This window comes from Pteronotus mesoamericanus, unplaced genomic scaffold, assembly GCF_021234165.1.
Source record: "Pteronotus mesoamericanus isolate MK-2021 breed Mesoamerican mustached bat unplaced genomic scaffold, CSHL_Meso_final contig_84, whole genome shotgun sequence".
NCBI lineage: Eukaryota > Metazoa > Chordata > Mammalia > Chiroptera > Mormoopidae > Pteronotus > Pteronotus mesoamericanus.
Window position 1 is genome coordinate 2,272,824 of NW_026555267.1, and position 6,000 is coordinate 2,278,823.

Consider the following 6,000-nt stretch of genomic DNA (forward strand, 5'->3'; position numbering starts at 1 on the left):
GCATTTTTCTATTTGATCGTTTGCATCTCAAAGTGCTTTTATCCAGTATATTCTGGCTTTTTTTCAACCTGTTAAATTTGATCACTTTGGCCCTGGCTGGTATGGCTCCGCCGGTTGGGCTTCACTCTGAAAAGAGGTGGCTATCCGGTCAGGGGGCATGCCTAGGGGTCCCCTCTTGTGACATTTGCGAGAGGCAGCCCATCGATGTTTCTCTCACATCTATGTTTCTCTCCCTCTCTTTCTCCCTCCCTTCCTCTCTCTCTAAAATCAATAAGCATGTTGTTGGATGAGGAAAAAAAAGTTGGACTTCTTTTTAATGTATCATTTGGGCAGTACTTACACAATCAATCACCAGATACTTTTACACACTCGGCATCCAGATTCTAATTAAATCATTGTTCTTTTATTCTCAATATGGTTAATATGCAAAATGTTAAGTGACATGTAGAATAGTTCCAGGAAATTTGATATTGACCAAAATATGAACTCCAAAGTTAAGAATGAGGAGAGAACAAGCAGAAGGAAATAATTAAGTTGTTGAAAAATTAACCCATTAATTAGATAAAAAGTAAAGATTTAGATAATATGCTTGCTGTAGAGTTATCTGTGTTCTTGTAGGACTTTCCAAGGATATTCTTTTCAAATGTCTGCAGAATAGTTTAAAATTGCCTGTGTAATGTATTACAATGAAAATTTACATAAATTCTCCAAAGTAGAAATCTTATGATTGAAGCTGTCCAAAGGACATTGACACTAGAAATTAACAACAAATATAGCAAATAAAGAATTCCCTATTTGCTTCCAATTTTAAAGCACTTTTTGAAATAGTCCTTATTTTAAAGAAGAAATCAAAACTGAGATGTCACATAATTTGTAATTAAACAGGAAATCAAAACTGAAACAGAAGATTAATTTAGAGTAATAATAATGTAGACACTATGTACCAAGAATATATAAAGTATATATACCATTATATACTTTGTCTATATTCTTATAGAATGAAGATAAAGTGTTAATTGGAGAAATATTTATTACCTTAAACACATTTATTAGAAAATGAAAAAACTGAAACGAAGTTATCTAAGTTTTTAACTCAGGATGCTATAAAAAGAGAAGCAAAGAAGACCTAAGTAAAGTAGAATGTAAGAATTAATAAAGATAAAACTGAAATGGATGAAATAACAAACATCGGATGTCCAAAATCAAAAGCTCATGATTGACCAATAAAATAGATTAAATATTTAGAAGGCTAATTAAGGAAAACGGATTCAAGTTGATAATTTTAGATATAAAAAATATGATTTTAGAAAGAGAGGTTAGTAAAGAATTCCAAGAATGTTATGTACAACTGGATTAAATCTAGATTAAATTTATAATTCTCAGGAAAAGTAGAGATTATCTTAATTGACTTAAAAGAAGTAGTATTAAACATAAATAGACAACCAACAATAGAAAAAAAATTAGTTTGAGATCTACTCACAGAAAAGGAACCAGAGCCAGGGAGGTTTCATGGTAAGATCTTACACACTCATTCCATGAAGCTGGCATAGTGCTGACACCAAAGTGGAGAAACTTAGAACACCAGCAAAACAAATACAAAACGAAACAAAACCCAAAGGCTAAATTTGTTTATAAACACATATTTTTAAAATCCTAAGTGAAATATTAGCGTATTTAATCACTGTATTAAAAGTAATGCAAGGATGATTCAACATTAGAATACTTGTTAATAGAATTACTATACTAACACACCAAAGAAGAGGAAAATAATCACTAAAATTGATCTCCCTCTCCCTGAAGAAAAAAAAAAGCATTTGATAAAAGACCAAATACCTTTTAATGATTAGAAAAAAAATCTTTTAAGCGAAGTAGAGAAGGAAAACTTAATTTGATAAAGTTTCCATCAGAAACCTACAGCATAGGTTATACTTAATAATGAAGTAAGGAATTTTCTTCAAAATTAAGAATTGACACAATCCGAGTTGATACCATTGTTAGTATTAAACAAGCCTGGAGTACCTAGACTTTGTAATAAGAGGAGAAAAGGAAATAAAAGATATACATCAACAAGAGAAGAGACAAAATGGCCTGATCTACGGATGATATGATTATTCATACCTGACATCCAAGACCACCCTCTTAAAAAATGATGGTGGCTTTGCAAGAGCGTCACAAGGTGGCATATTAGAAAAGAAACATACAAGAAAATCAATAGCTTTCCTATACCACAGCAATAATAAATTAGGAAGCATAATAAAAAAGATATAATTTACATTAATAATAAAAACTACAAGGTACTTAGGAACAAATGTCAAAAAATATATGCAGAACGTATGGAGAAAACTATGAAACTTTATTGAAGGACATACAAATATTGAATATATGGAGAAATAGCTTATTTTGCTGGATGAAAAGACCCAGTATTAAAAAGATATTTATTCTCTTCCATTCCAGCAAGATTTTAATGGACTTGCTGACTCCAAAATTCATCTGGAAGAGTAAATATACAAGAATAGCCAAGAACATTTTGAAAGAAGAATAATGAGAAGAACATCTCTTTTTATGTATCAAGACATACAACAAAGATATCAAAGATATAATAATAAAAAATGTGGTATTGAGGTAGGGATAACTCAATGGGTGAGGAAACAGAACAGAGTCCTGAAGTATATCCTGAATAAATAAGAATTTAATTTCTAATGATGACAGCAGTTACAATTTGTGGGAGGAAATGGTGTTGTGACAACTGGCTATTGACTTTAGGGGGAAGTATATCAAAACATTTGTAAAGCCTATAAATCAATCGGAGATAAATATAAAAATATCTTTTAAAATCTTGAATTAGGCAAGCCCTGCTAGGAAAGGTCCCAGTCCTAAAAGCCATAAACAAAAAATTAACAGATAGACTACAGATAAACTAATTTATCTGCTAAAAAACAGATGAACGGATAAACATTTATTTGGTATAATTAAAGAAACCACAAAAACATTAAAAGACACTGAAAGAAAGTGTTTGAACAAAAGGCTAATATTCATATTATAAAGAACTACAAATCAACAACTGGAAGATATTTAAACCCGATGGAAATTGACCAACAGTAAAATGGGATCGATTCCCTGAAGAAAAATAAATACAACTTAGTAATAAACACATAAAATTATAATCTTACTAATAATATAGGAAAGAAAAATGAAAACAATGAGATATTTTATATTGTCCACTGATTTGATAGAACTCACTAAGAATTGCCAGTTGTTAGTATTGACCAAAGAGGGGGGAAGGAGCTCTCTAACAGAAATTCAAATTCCTTAAGTATGGGTGGAAGTGAAAATCAATACCATTTTATAGAGAGAACAGAAATGTCCACATGTGTGCAGAAAGATCTAGCTTTAAAGATATTTTTAAGGTACTTGTGGTTTAGAATTACAAGGAAATGGTAGCAACTTAAATGTCCATCGATAAAGCAGAGTTGAATAATTTTTATACATCTTGTGCTTTGACACTGTTGATGAGATGGGGGAAGATTATCTGTACCAGACATTGTTCTCCATGCTTTACATCCATTTAATCCTCATGGAAACTCTACGAGGAAGATACCATACTTTGAGCTATTTCACAGACAAAGGAACTGAGGCACGGTAGGCTAAGTCATTCATCTAAAATCACCCAGCTGGTGAGAGGCAGAGCTGGGATCTGAACACCAATAGTCTGCTTCCCTACTCTGTGGCTTGAACATGACCCTAAATCATGCTTTCATGTGATTATAATATACTGGAAAGAGAAGCAAATCACAGAAAAAAATGAATAACCTAATCTTTATTAAAAGTGTTTTGGTGCATAGGAAAAGTGATTACATTTGATGAGGGTCGCTTTGGAGGTTGGTGAAGAGGCATTTCATTTTGACTCCATCCTTTATGTACTGCTCGAATTTTTCATAGTGAGAAGTTACTTTTGCAAATAAAAATAATATATTAAGCCCTGACTGCTGTGGCTCAGTTGGTTGGGTATCTTCCTGCAAAGCGAAAGGTTGCTGGTTTGATTCCAGGTCAGGGCACATGCAGGGGTTGCAGATTCAGTACCTGGTTGGGGCGCATACATACGAGAGGCGACCCACCAGTGTTTCTCGCAAGGATGTTTCTCTCCCTCTCTTTCTCCCTCCCTTCCCCTCTCTCTAAAAATAAACAATTAAAATCTTAAAAAAAAAATAATATGTTAAATATATTTTAATATTTACTATATAACATATGTAATTTACATATATAGTTATCTTTCTATTTGGGACCTGTTTCTTTGTTTATATAGTGTTTGTTTCCAGAAGCTTCCTCTAGTGCAAGGTACTATCTGGCAATACTAAGAACAGAATGCTCATGCCCCACCTATTTTGCTTACATTCCAAAAGCATTAATTAATCATTCTGGAAGAGATCTGATCTTTGTGCATTTTGAAATATCTATTTGTTACAGGAATTCTGTAAATGGTCCGGTTAGATGGCTTTAAGTCAACACCTAACAGACTCCCTAATAGAGAGAGTCTGCCCTTTTGTTCCCAGCATTTGGATTTCCCTTTCACAAGCTCTCTGTAAGAATCTTTGCTAGGTGCAAGGGGGCTCTAAGGCTGAGCAAGCCCCAGGCCAGTGAGAGTGACAGACACTTCCCGAGCCAGCGGCAACAGGGAAGCCACTTCGGATACCCGCTGTTGCTCACTTATTTCCAACCCGCCCCTGAGCCCATCAGTCTGATCTCCTGCCTGTTGACTTAGCCCATCCACTCTGGTCCAGGCCATGGACACCTCTTCCCTGGACCGCTGCACCAGCCTCCTACTAGCTTTTCTGCCTTCACTTCTGTCCCCATTGTTAACCTACTCTTCACCCCACAATTGAGAGATAAGTCTTTATAAGAAGCAAATCAGATATATTCCTATGATCCTGCCCCACCAGGGTAAACCCCTCAGTGTCTCCAATTCCTCTTAGGAGGGAGACCAAAACCCTCAGTGCTGGGTATAAGCCGCTAAAGGACCTGGTCCCTGCAGGCGCACCCAGCCGCAACCCAACCAGAGCTTGCGCAAACTTCCTCGCCCTCTGTCACTTCCTCAAGTGACAGGCTGCCTCCCACTTTGCCTGAGGCCTCTCACACCACCCTCTTGACCTTATTCACCTCTCCTACCTTTCAGTTGTTATTTCACTGTTCAGGGAAAACTGCCCAGACCCCTGCCAGTAGAGCAAATCCCTGTTCTTTATCCCCAGGATTCCAATGTAGTTATTAAGTCACTAGCCGTATGGAAGGCTATCTGGAAGTTCCATATAGGTAGGAACTGTATTTATTATGTTTCCTGCAGTATCCTTGGAATCTAGCAAAGAACCTGGCTCATATACGCACTCAATGAGCGCTCATCGAATGAATGAATGAATGAATGATTGAATGGTCCTGCTGTATTACTGAACAGATTAGATAAGGCAGCAGTTGCTGTTCGAAGCATACTGAGGCTGTCTTTGCCTGAGAGGCAGGGAGGGCATAGCAGAGCAGGAACAGCCCTTGAAGGCGGCAGGGACGGGAAAGGACATTCCAGACTCAGAGCCTGCAGAAGCCTGATGGTTGTGAAGTCAGACACAGGAGAGGCCAAGATAAGACATCAATTGTGGGTGAGCTCAGCTGGGAAGATCTCTACATACCAAAAAAGGATTTGAACTTTACTCTGTAGGTAATGGGGAATCTGGGAAAGTTGTTAGGCAACCTTTCTCCACTCCCTTTCTTTTTCCCTCCCTGCTTCCCTGCTTTCCTTCCTTCTGGAGACAGGGAGCAAAGTCTCCAAGTGTCAGGCAGTAGGCTTTTGGTTGGAAAGGAAGTGAGGAGGGATTTGGAAGGGACAAGCGCTCAGTGGACCCCTTTTCCTGGCCCTGTCCCCAGATGTACAAAGCTGAGCCAGAGGAGTAGAAAAAGAGAGAGACACACCCCATGGCTACCACATGACCCAACGTTTTGGCATCTTTGGAATCCCTATTT